At 36.4% G+C, this 14,068-nt stretch overlaps 1 non-coding gene across 1 annotated transcript; it reads left to right on the forward strand.

The window, feature by feature from the left end:
- The first annotated feature begins 3,120 nt into the window (after positions 1–3,120).
- LOC114905266 lies at positions 3,121–3,223 on the forward strand. The gene has a single exon (XR_003796125.1). It is a non-coding gene; the product is annotated as a U6 spliceosomal RNA (small nuclear RNA).
- The last annotated feature ends 10,845 nt before the right edge of the window (positions 3,224–14,068 follow it).

The following is a 14,068-nucleotide window of genomic DNA, read 5'->3' on the forward strand; positions in this document are numbered from 1 at the left end:
AATAAGACTCATATTTTGTACCTTAAAGTTAATAAAAGTTAAGTATTTTAATTAAAACTGAATTATAAAGGAAGAATGACTAGATGAAGCTTAGATTCTTCCTTTCTCAGTTAAAAGTAATCAGCAACTACCATGAGCAAGCCACTGTATTCATGGATGCTGAAGGCATAGAACAGTCGATTTTGAAGGGGATTATGGTCAGTTTTAGCAGTGAATAGTGAGTACCACATTCAACAGAGTGTGGTAGATTGCAGTACTACAATGGTTACAATGACTACAAATTCCTCCAACACCTGTATGGATAATACCCTTGATCTTGCAACTCCTCCAAGCTAATGGTGAAGCTTATGTATTTTTCTACTCTCTAAATCTGGACTTGGCCATGTGACTTGCTTTGTCCAAGAAGTCATTAGAAAAAAATAGCAAAAGTAGAACTTGAAAGTGCTTCTACATTGGGATTTGCTCTCTCTTTGAACTCTGTAACCACAACCATGGAAATAAGCCCAAGATAGCTTGCTGGATAATGAAAGACACCTAGTCAAGTCATTGCTGTGGTCCAAGGTGACATCATGCCAACTTCTCACCTGTGAAAGAGAACATGCTAGACTAATAAGCCCAATCATCGTCTGCCCAGAAAGATGGCATGACTTAGCCCAGACCAAAAGAATTGCCCAGAGGATACACAGAATCAGGAGATAATAAAGTTTTTTTTTTGTCTTAAGCCATTACGTTTTGGAGGTATTAGTAGCAGAAAAAGATAACTAATGTAAGCTTTAAACTACATAAGCTGGCAAGCAAACTACTATAACCAAGCTGGAGATCAAAATGAGTCTGTCACATGGTCACACTGCCTTTCGTTTAAGTGATCCATGAGAGAAATACAAGTTTGTTGGGCAAATTTCTATAATAGGCTGAAGGTAATAACTGAAGAATAGACACTATACAAATTCATACATATTATATATTGCTCTTAAGCTATAATCTTCACCCTCATCATCACACTGCTTACTGTGAGGCAGGTACAGAGTGTTTTACCTGTCTCATTGTCCTCATCATGGGAAAAGATAGTAATACCCACTACCTAGAATTATTATAAGGACAAAATTTGACTCAAGGAATTGGTTACTTGTCCAGAATCCCATAGCTGATAATTATCAAAGTTAAGATTCGAACTCAGGCCTTAATAACATCATAGGTCGTGTTCTCGGTCACTACTCTCACAATCTTGTTTCAATTGATCTGTGTCTCCTTAAACTGAATTTTGTCATATTTTTCCATCTACCAATTCATTCATCCACTTAGGCGTGAATGGATGCATTCAACAAACTTCAAGTGCATAATATGTGCTAGATATTATTAATGAAAAGTTAACAAGGTAGATACTATATCAGCTCCTGTAAAGCTGATTTAACTTACCTACTCTTAGCCCTCCACCTCCTACCTCCTTCACACCACCTATCCTGAAATAATTTTCTTTCTCTGTTTTTTTTAAACACATTCACAGAGATTTTCTTTTAGAATCATAATAGACTTTTATAGCTTGTGGTAAGTCATGTTTCTCCAGAAACCAGACCAATGATATGTGCCATATATATATATATATATATATATAGAGAGAGAGAGAGAGAGAGAGAGAGGAGAGGAAGAGAGAGAGATTATAAGAAATCGACCTATTTACGGAGGCTGAGAAGTCCCATGATCTGCCATCTGCAAACTGGAGGCCCAGGTATGCTGGTGTTGTACTTCTAGTTCAAACCTGAAGGCTTAATAGGAACCAGGGGGTCTAGTGTTGTAAGTCCCAGTTTGAGTCCAAAGGCTCCAAAACCAGGAACACTGATATCTGAGGGCAAGAGAAGCTGGTTATCCCAACTCAAACAGAGACAGCGAATTTTCCCTTCCTCCACATTTTTGTTCTATTCAGGCCCTCATTGGATTGGATAATGCCCACCTGCATTGGTGAGATGGATCTCTTTACTGTCTATGATTCAAATGCTAATCTTTTTCCAGAAACATCCTCATAGATACACCCAAAAATAACGTTTTACCAGCTATCTGGGCATCTCTCAGCCCAGTCAAGTTAACACATAAAATAACCATCAAAGAGCTATGGAGGACCTTTAGGGACAATGCAATACAACCCAATCAGTGATCAGATTAGGTTAGGAAACAGAACTCTAGAGAGTTTATAATTTCAACAAAATGAATCACATGTGTATGTGTCCACCCATGTGCATTTGTGGTATCCAAATACACAAACATCAGGGAACATTTTCTGAGAAAATTAAAAAGGGAAAAATTTTAATCTCACTTAGCAGAGTGAGAGCACACACAGCAGACATTATTTTCAAAAATTGAATCAGATCTATGGATACAGAGCTATCCTCTGTTCCAGATGTCATTGGAGCTATTTTGCATAAATTATTTCCTTGAAATCTCACAGCCACTTGTAAGGTAAAAAGTGGAAAAAGAATGGCAGCATGGGTACAGAGCTCCTACTCCAAATCCTGAGCTCTCTACACTGCCTTCTAACTTATTAAACACATCTAGAATGGATAAACAATGTCCTACTGGATAGCACAGGGAACTATATCCAATCTCCTGGGATAAACCATAATGGAAATATGAAAAGAACATACATATATTTATATATATGGAGAACTGAGTCACTTTGCTGTACAGCAGAGATTGACACAACATTGTAAATCAACTCTACTTCAATAAGAAAAATAATAAAGTAAAGGTATTATTTTGGCTGGAAAAAAAATCATCTAGGCAGGTTACCTTTAAAATCATGTCAAGGCATTCCCACAAATGTATCTCTGACTCTGACAAAAAAAGGATGCAGACAGTAAGCCAAAGATGAGCATTCAATACTGGCTAATGTTTCATGAAGGAAGACTAACTGGTGTATTAACAGTTTAGCACCCTCTTTAGGATATAATATAAAATCCATACATTCCTTTTTATTTAAATCATAGAATCCAGTTTTATAAAATCGTGCTAATGCAAGAACATTTCATAAAACCTCAACATTTTATACTCTGTATGTTCTGTCAGTGGCTAAGAGCACTGATACTCTCAAACACCAGCATCCATACTTGAAATAAAAGATTTTATTTAGTGCTTGCTTCGGCAGCACATATACTAAAATTGGAATGATAGAAGATTAGCATGTCTCCTGTGCAAGGATGACACGCAAATTTGTGAAGCATTCCATATTTGTACAGTCACTATGGAGAACAGTATGGAGGGTCCTTAAAAAACTAAAAATAGAACTACCATACGACCCAGCAATCCCACTACTGAGGAATATACCTTGAGAAAACCATAATTCAAAAGAGTCATGTACCACAATGTTCACTGCAGCTCTATTTACAATAGTCAGGACATGGAAGCAACATAAGTGTCCATCGACAGATGAATGGATAAAGAGAATGTGGCACATGTATACAATGGAATATTACTCAGCCATAAAAAGAAATGAAATTGAGTTATTTGCAGTGAGGTGGATGTCATACAGAGTGAAGTCAGTCAGAAAGAGAAAAACAAATACCATATGCTAACACATATATATGGAAACTAAAAAAAAATGGTTCTGAAGAACCTAGGGGCAGGACAGGAATAAAGGCACAGACATAGAGAATGGACTTGAGGACACGGGGAGGGGGAAGGGTAAGATGTGACAAAGTGAGAGTGTGTCATGGACATATATCCACTACCAAACGTAAAATAGATAGCTAGTGGGAAGCAGCCACATAGCACAGGGAGATCAGCTTGGTGCTTTGTGTCCACCCTAGAGGGGTGGATTAGGGAGGGTGGGAGGGAGATGCAAGAGGGAGGAGATATGAGGATATATGTATATGTACAGCTGATTCACTTTGTTATACAGCAGAAACTAACATACCATTGTAAAGCAATTTTACTCCAGTAAAGATGTTAAAAAAATTAAATTAAATTAAATTAAAACATAGATAAACAACAAGGACCTATTCTACAGCACGAGGAACTCTACCCAATATTTTGTAATAACCTGTAAGGGAAAAGAATCTGAAAAACAACATATATATATGTGTGTATATATATATATATATATATATATATATATATATATATATATGTATATGTATATATATATAACTGAATCACTTTGCTGTATCTGAAACTAACACAATAGTGTTAATCAACTATACTTCAGTTTAAAAAAATATTTGTGGAAAAAAAAGATTTTATTTAAACCAACAAATTATCATTTTTTACAACAAAAGTGTAACATAAGTGATTTGTGAATTGCAAATTGATCTTCCCTGCTGGGAGCCATAACTAGTTTTAGAACTTTTGCTAGAACAGGCCACATATAAATATGTGACTATTAAATAATGCCCAGGTCTTGATGACATAATTTATTCTTCTGACACAAGCTGTTTTATTTTCTATCCACCTGTTAAGTGTTCTGTTGTAGTAAACCAAGGAGAATGAATCAAACATGACACAAACTCCAGCTCCTACGGGTAGACTGGGGCAAACCTTGGATAATATGTTTCATTTAAAGCATTGACAAGCAAACATTTCCAAGGTCTGTAAATCACTCCAGTGGCTGCTAATTGGGACTACAAACATTTCACAGGACATGTTATAAGAATTGTTTTTCCTACTTAAGGCTTCTCAAGAGCATATGAGAAAATGCCTCAGTATATTCAGCAGGTGTTCTGAAGACTCCATAAAACGGCTACTAGTATGGAACCTTCTCAGGCCTGGTGCATAATGGTGTGTTGTGTGTGTGTGTGTGTGTGTGTAAGAAACAAACAGACATTAAGTGCATATACTGCCAAGTTTGCAGAAGCTACGTTAATCCCTTGCACGTGGACATGCCTGCCAATTTATTAAGCAACGCTTGGTCTTCTTAATCTTATTTTTTTGCAGTTTGAACCTTGTTTCCCCACATTACAAGCATTATTCTAAAAACAAGAATGCAGGGATGCTTTTAAGCTCTGACCCCACTGCACATCCTCTCTGAGTCTACATACAATCAGAAAGTCGAAAGCATTGTTTTTTTGATTAAAAAAATATTACTCTCTATTAACTTTCCTGTCAAAGGGAGACATTTAACTCAGAGTACACAGAAAAGCATTATTAGCCATTAGTAAATTATCAACTCTGATCCTGGGATGGTAAACAAATTATTTTGTGCATGCCTCTAATGAGAGTAGACAAAACAAAATATTTGTTTCATCTGTGCTTCTAACATGACTCCATGTGTGCAATTTGATGTGGTCTCATTGCATTGTGGTGAATGTCACCATCTGAAACAGAACTCCAGGAAAGGAATGGCACTTCGAAAGGCAAATACATATGTTGCTTCATTGTGTATTTTTGCCCATGTGAAGTGATTAATAATAATATCCTTCTATCACTCACATTCTACAGTTTACATCCTGCATCCAAGAATGAAAAAAAAAGTAAAGAATTAAGGAAAAAAATACATAATGACAGCTTATCATATAAGTAGTTTCTCAACCTTGAGTCCAGTTTGGAATATCCAAGTTGGTCCTGCACTACTAGTTAAAAATTATATTTATTTAAATTGACATATAAAATATATATATATATATTTATCTAAAAGTATATTTATTCATTTAAAAATAACTATATTTTTGAATTAATAAATTGAATCGATTTTTGCACCAATATATGTGACAAAATACCAGACACCTAACAAAAAATGTAATAAAGACAATGCTAGCAGGTTCATCCAAAAAACAATTTAAAAATTAAAGATGAGCCATGAAATGCAAGTAATATACATTAAGCTAAATTTCACTTTAATAATGATTTTACACGCAAAGTATAATTTAATTGCTATAATAATCCATCAAATAAATATCATTAACCATATTTTAACAAATGAGGTAACTATGATCCAGAGAAGTAAAATGATTTGTCAAAGATCGTGTGTGGAAGGGCCAGGACACAAACCTGGGTTAATTTGACAAGAAGTCCCAGACTCTGATTTTGTGATACTGGAATGCCCCGATGAATTTCCTGGGTTAAACTGATTGAATCTGCCATATTATTTGCCATGTCTCATCATAACCCTATCTTATTCCTTGTCCCCAAGACATTAAACAATAAGAATTAGTTTTTATCTGAAATATGGTTAGATTTTCCATAATCTAGATTTTGCCTAGAATTTTAGAAGTATATGTATTTCAGATATGGAAATACCCTGTCAGATGATAGACTGGAGAATGCACTTTGGAAGTTAGAAGGAAATTTTTTCTAGAAGAGAAAATGGGTAAGTTGGCTGGAGTCAGGAAGCCAGAGAAGCTGCTTTAGAGGAAGAGGTCCAGGTAAAAGGGAGAATTCAGGGCGTGGCAGCAGGTGAAGAATCTGAGAGTCAGTAAAGGGTTGTGTTATCTTCCTGTGGAAGTAATTTTTCTAGATTGTTCCCAGCCCTAGAGATTAAATTCTCTCTGATAAAACCTGACAGTGATGTGGGATTTCAACCTAAACCCATTCTAGGAATCTTCTCTACAGGTACCTATAGAGAGCAAATAGCAACTAAATTTCTGAAGCTCTTCCAAGCTGATAATAAATCCTTAAATAAGGAGAGCAAATATAATAAAGGATTTAAATGCTCTACATTTTAATAATATTCTTTACTTCAGACTTGTAAGTTTTGTAGGTATTTTAAAAGCCAGTCATTCAATAATTTATTCAAACATTCCTTAGGAATCAAAGCAAGAAAAACAATCAGAAAAGTAGTGCTTCTATACTGCCTGGGGTGAAATCACATTTTAAATGTACATTCCTTTTACAAACTTTATTACCAATACATTTAAAGACTTCATTTTTGGAAAACCAATGCTGTATTATAGCAAGTTAGTATTTATACCCTTCTGCATAGGATTTACCAGGTCATGTGGGATGAGGTGAAGGATGTTTTATATCCCTGAAATCATCCATACTAATGTACATAATTACATATCTAAGAAAATGTCCATAATAATTTATTTTAAAGGGAAAATACATTTTGTTTCTTTATTAAAATACAAACATAATGAGCTTCTATATTTGGATCATGAGAAATGTTTACATTCCCGCAAATCAGTGTTTTCCAAAGTGTGGTCTAGGACCTATCTATATTAAAATTACCTGGGGTATTACTGCAACTGCAGCTCTTTGAGCTTCATCAGAGACCTACTGAATCAGACTCACTTGAGTGGGAGTCTATTTTTAGGGTCTGTAAGTGATATTTATTTATATTAAAACTTAAGAATCTCTATAAAGATAAGATCCAGATGAAATGTAGTCTATTATCTCTTCCAGTCATTTTTTTCCCAAGGTGAAATTAAAAGAATATGAATCTCAATAGGCAAAAATAGTCATGGTGCTGTAAGACTGCTCTTTACCAACTCCTTCCCCTCCCACTGACCTGAATGGCAGTGGTGATTTCAGTAGCTAATGACCTTATTATATATCATGATAGGAGTGGTCTTAGTCTTTTAACTTCTGCACATTTCTGCAACGGTCACTTCTGAGTCACTTCTCTGCCACTATCCAATGCACGGTCCCTGACAATAAGCTTATGTATAATAGCCTTGGCTCATTAGACCCCAAGTGGGACCATGCATAAGACAAACAAAGATCCAAGGACTGGCAAGTCTGCAAAAATTTGCTCTCTTATTCTCTCCTGGAATTGTAAAGAGGGGAAAGCAATTTACATAGGATTTCAAAAAGCTGTATCATTCTTGAACTTGCACCTCTGTACTATCTCTGATTTTCACATACTTGGACTTTTTAAAGAGGGCACGATGATAAGTCATCCACATATGGTACACACATTTTCTTAAAGAATGTATTTCACTAGCTTTAACTCTTTTTGACAGAAGGGAAGAACAATCAAATGATATTCATTATTCAGCAATGGTGTGATCTCCAAGAAGGCAGTTATTTAAAAGCTGAATGCAGTTTTGTTCTAATTTTCTGTGACAGAATCAGCTTATAGTACATATGAAGGAACATAGCAACTAGATAGTTCATATACACTAATGACGACAAAATTTAAACCTTTATCTTATAGTGACCCTCCCGAGTATTCTTTAATTTTTTTATATAGTCATTCAACAAACATTTATATAGGGCCTCTTTTATTCCATCTATTAGAGTGGGCACTAAGAAAAAATTCACTGCCTCTTTTGTATGTGAACCCATAACAACAAACTGCTAAACAGACAAAAGATCTTTAATCCAGGTCACAAACCATGTATCTAGTCCACTAGATTATTTAGTCCTCAAGAAGAAATTCGAAATATCATGACAGCATCTTATGTAAAAAGCAGTGAGGGGGCTTTAAATTAATTGTTCATGCAATGACATCTCATTTTATCTATTTTATACAACTCAATTTTTATGGCATCTTTTGATCTATGATTTGGACTGTTAGACACAAATGATAAAATGTGGCTTCTATAAAATTATAAATGATCCAAATGGCCATCCAAATGTTATGGCTACACAAACTATAAGAGCAACAAGTTGTTTATCCTTTGGTTGGGCTAAAGAATGAGTAAAAAGTGATGGGGAAACGGTAAGTAAGAGAAGTCAGAGTTTAATTGAGTTCCATTTACACAGAAGGCCCTAGGCACCCAGAGCTGCCTGAGGTTCTACAGATCTCTGTTCAGTTCCATGGGGAGGCTAAGCCTTTTACTCTCTTGTTGCTGTTCTTCCTGATTTCTGGTGGTTTGGCTTCCCCTTGTTTCTACTGCACACCAAGAGTTGAAAAATGGCAATGATAATTTGTAGTACTGGTTCTCTACTGTCTTTCTTCTCCTCTACCCATTCAATCAGTGACATTCATTGCTTCAACAGGTTAGTAAATTAGGGGAAAAGGAGGGTATTAGAACAGAAAAATAGAAGAGTCCTTGATCCCTGATGACAACCAAGTACTTGCACCAACTTGCAACACCTAGCTCGAGAATATTTTTATGGTAGAGCTCACTTCTTGTTCAAACCACCTTTATTTAGATCTTCCACAATATGTAGTTGAATCTCATTTTAAATGATATACTTACCAAAACCTTATGAAATTCATTTCTCACTGCACCCCTTTCCCTATCTCAAGTTATTATGTCTGGAGAACTCCTATTTATCTCATGGAGCACATGTTCGATGCAATAATTTATAAATCTATTCCAGTGATACTTACGCTTGAATAGTATACACATCCTCATGTCAAAGGAAATGAGCTCTAATGCTATCATATCAGACAGTTAAAAAATAATTAATCCAGTGAAGCACATTGAGGTAAAAAGTCTTGAATTTTTATTACTTAACCATATCTAGTAGCTTTACATGAAAATTATAGCACTATACTGTCAGCATTTTCTGTGTCCAGTCAGGGCAGATACCCTCAATGAAATACACATGAGCTTTTATCTACTGTAGTGTTTGTATAGTTTCTGGAAATCCTAACTCCTTTAAGTAATGTGCATTTGATTTTGTCTCTGAAAATGGTTCTTTTTTTTTTTTTTTTTTGCGGTATGCGGGCCTCTCACTGTTGTGGCCTCTCCCGTTGCGGAGCACAGGCTCCGGACGTGCAGGCTCAGCGGCCATGGCTCACAGGCCAAGCCGCTCCGCGGCATGTGGGATCTTTCCTGACCAGGGCACGAACCCGTGTCCCCTGCATCGGCAGGCGGACTCTCAACCACTGCGCCACCAGGGAAGCCCTGAAAATGGTTCTTTTTTTCCTATTTATCAAGTTTCCAAAGACCATGTTAAATAAGATAAGGTATCCAAAAGAAGAGAGCATGAAGGTGGGAAATTCTACTATGAACTTTAGTTTGAATGACTTCCTTTCTGTTTTTTATCACCAATGATTTAATTTCTCACCTCTAGGGAAATGCGAGTTAGCAAACTAAAGCAAATTTATCACTTCTGAAAACTGCTGCAAGACCCCCAAGACAGAACGATTACCCCTAAATTGAATTTAAATAAAAGTAATTTGTTTAATCTTGTTTTTTTAATTCATTTACCTCTGCACAGAAATCCTCCTGGAGTTTTGAAACTCATCAGTGATTATCCCTGGAGCTGATCCAATAATGTGAGAATAAATACACCATTAACCAATTATACATAATGACTCCAAGACATACCAATAGTGGAACAGTTCAGGTGATTTATAAGGCTCGCTTCCAACAGCCTATTCACAATTCACATCTTTTCTAAAAAATGCATTAAAAGTTAAGCAAGATTTTAGATCTGCTTACATTCATCTCCTCAGGATATGAATAAATGAAACTAAGCTATTTATTTAAAAAATTTTGTTTGTCACATATGGAAATCCTTGGGTGCTGGGAAGGAAATATTTATTTGAAGCCAGCAGAACATAATTTAGATTTTGGCTTTTGGTGTCTTGATCTGGTCCTGCATGTTGACACAGCATAAAAGCTACTGAACCTTGACTTTCAGATTTATCAAAAATCTGAGAAGCTATGATTTTTTTTCCTTTTCTCTTTCAGGGTAAAATTTTCTGTTTACTTATTTCTTTCTAAGCTTTACTGAGGTGCGATTGACAAATAAAATTGTATGTATTTAGGCTGAACAACATGATGTTTTGATATACATTATGAAATGGTTACCACAATCAAGCTAATTAACACATCCATCACTTCACGTAGTTATCTTTTGTGTGTGTGGTAAGAACAGCTGTGAACTACTCTCTTAGCATATTTCAAGGATATAGTACATTATAATTAATTATGCTGTACATTAGGTCTCTAGAACTTATTCATCTTCTAACTAAAATATGTACCTTCTGACAGCATCTCCCCTTTTCCTTTACCTCCCAGCCTCTCATAACCACCATTCTACTGAGAAGTTGTTTTTTCAATATTTAACAAAGGAGTTGAACCATGTGCCATATGGATCATAATCAGATCATTATTTGATGTATTATTTGATATAATCACCTTCCTCTAAAAAATAAGAGAATATAAAAATGGGTTGTTTCAGTTTAAAAAATGTTTAAGGATTTCTGGAGACTAGGGAGATATTCCTCCATTTGATGACATTCAATCAATTATACATTATCAACTACTCTCCAGACAGTGTATAAACGAGAATTGAAGAGTAGACTCTAGAATCATGGAGATTTCATTCAAATACTAAGCTCACCAAATTCCAACACTGATGAGCTATTGGACTTTGAGTAAGTTCTTTACACTTTCTGAATCTTTAGTTTTTTTATTTGCAAAATGGATATGATCAAAATGGTAGCTTAATGGCAGGATTTTTGAGAGGTTTAAAATTAGTAATCCACTCGTAGCCTTAACAGATGTCAAACACATGGTCAGCTTTCCACATGTCAATCATTATTATTATATAATAAGGACATACTCACAATTTATTTCTATTTTACCTTTTGTGCTCTACAGATTACTACATGAGAGACTGGGGGTATATTCTTTTGCTTCTACCAATACTAATGGACTTATGCATTTTACCTCAATAAGCATGGATCATTTAATAACAGCAACAACAATAAATGAATATATCAGGAAAATATAGAAAGTTACTGACATACATTGAGTCAAATGTGTGCTAAGTTCTATAATGGATTATTTTTACGACTCATTTAATTGTGAAACAGCAATATACAAGATTATCTCTGTGTTATACAAAGGATAGCGCTTAAGCAGAGGTTGATAAAATTATCTGAAGCCACAGAGTTAGTAGGTAATACATACCACCTACTCAGGTGTCTCACACTTGTGTTCTTTTCATTGCATTGGGCTGTGCTTCATTGAGCTGGCACAAGAGCAGTGGAAAAAATTTGGGTTGGCCATGTGTGCAGACACTATAAGTATAGATGCCTATCAAACGCCAAGCCATAAAAATATAATTATTAAAATTATTTACTGCATGACAAAATGCAGTCACATTAAAAAAAAAATTCTACAATCCATGAATCATGCAATGTCCTTTTATTACCACTACAGGGAATGCAGAGAGGACAAATAGACTCACACCATAAGGCTAAAGAGTTGATAAAACAAGTGCTATGTTGAGACGATAGAGATGAAATATAAAACTCCATCAAGATTTCTGATGAAGTACCAGTTGGTTAAAATGTTTTGTTTATATAAGATGAGATTCCTATGTGTTTGTAGATATCCTAGGCTTTTTAAATGTGATCAGAATGACAATTCTGTCACAAAATAAAAGCATATCCTGTGGAGCTTTATGTTAGTAAAATCAAATATGCTTATCATTAACAAAATGCTAAAAATATTTCTTTGAAAAAGACCTTAAATCACACAAACATATATTGAGCTGTAACAATCAGAAAACCAGACTACAGTGGCTTAAACAATAGTAGTTATTTTGTGTACATACCTAATCTGAGAGTAGGTTTTGCTGGCATTTGTTTGAGCACTTAAGCATGTCATATTTCTGTCTTTCTACTTTGCCATCCTAAGACTGTTGGTCTTTCCCCACTTGCCTCATGGTGATATGAGCATGTAGCAGCTATGGATAAATCACTTATTCTGAAGGAAAGAAGAATGGACAGGTGCAGAAAATTCACCACATGTTTTTATATAAGGGAAGCAATTTTTTTTGAGAACTAAACCTTCCCCATCAGCAGAATTCTGCTTATTTCTCAGAGGCTGGAACTGGGTTAAATACTTAGTATAACAAAAAAGATACTGGGAAAGTAAATATTTGGCTTTCCAGACCCTTTTGTGGAGGTGGTAAAAGAAAAGGAGGTTGGAAACGTCTTTTGAGTAGCCAATTAAGAGAAACTGCAACAAAAATGGACAAAAATCCAGGTCTGCTTTGATTAGGCCAGTGGTTGACAATTTGAGGCTGGGATATACAAGTTGGCATGTGGGTAGAATTTACGATGGTAGAAAATACATCTGTGCATAAGGACTGACCTTGTGGAGACTGGTTCAAGATGGCAGAGTAGAAGGACATGTGCTCACTCCCTCTTGCAAGAGCACCGGAATCACAAACAACTGCTGAACAATCACTGACAGGAAGACACTGGAACTCACCAAAAAAGATACCCCACATCCAAAGAAAAAGGAGAAGCTGCAGTTAGTTGGTAGGAGGGGCACAATCACAATAAAATCAAATCCCATAACTGCTGGGTGGGTGACTCACAAACTGGAGAACACTTATTCCACAGAAGTCCACCCACTGGAGTGAAGGTTCTGAGCCCCACGTCAGGCTTTCAAACCTGGGGGTCCGGCAGTGGGAGGGGGAATTGCTAGAGAATCAGACTTCGAAGGCTAACAGGATTTGATTGCAGGACTTCGACAGGACTGGGGGAAACAGAGACTCCACTCTTGGAGGGCATGCTCAAAGTAGTGTGAACATCAGGATCTACAGGAAGGAGCGGTGACCCCATAGGAGACTGAGCCAGACATACCTGCCGGTGTTGGAGGGTCTCCTACAGACGCAGGGGGTGGCTGTGGCTCACCGTGGGGACAAGGACACTGGCAGCGGAAGTTCTGGGAAGTACTCCTTGGAGTGAGCCCTCCCAGAGTCTGCCATTGGCCCCACCAAAGAGCCAGGTAGGCTCCAGTGCTGGGATGCCTCAGGCCAAACAACCAACAGGAGGGAATCCAGCCCCACTCATCAGCAGACAAGCAGATTAAAGTTTTACTGAGCTCTGCCCACCACAGCAACACCCAGCTCTACCCACCACCAGCCCCTCCCATCATGAAGCTTGCACAAGCCTCTCAGATAGCCTCATCCACCAGAGGGCAGACAGCAGAAGTAAGAAGAACTACAATTCTGCAGGTGGTGGAAATAAAACCACATTCACAGGAAGATAGACAAAATGAAAAGCCAGAGGACTATGTACCAGATGAAGGAACAAGATAAAACCCCAGAAAAACAACTAAATGAAGTGAAGATAGGCAACCTTCCAGAAAAAGAATTCAGAATAATGATAGTGAAGATGATCCAGGACCTCAGAAAAAGAATGGAGGCAAAGATCGAGAAGATGCAAGAAATATTTAAAAATACCTAAAAGACTTAAAGAACAAACACCTAGAAGAAT

The sequence above is a fragment of the Monodon monoceros genome, unplaced genomic scaffold, assembly GCF_005190385.1.
Source record: "Monodon monoceros isolate NGI ecotype Baffin Bay Population unplaced genomic scaffold, NGI_Narwhal_1 Super_Scaffold_21, whole genome shotgun sequence".
Taxonomy (NCBI): domain Eukaryota; kingdom Metazoa; phylum Chordata; class Mammalia; order Artiodactyla; family Monodontidae; genus Monodon; species Monodon monoceros.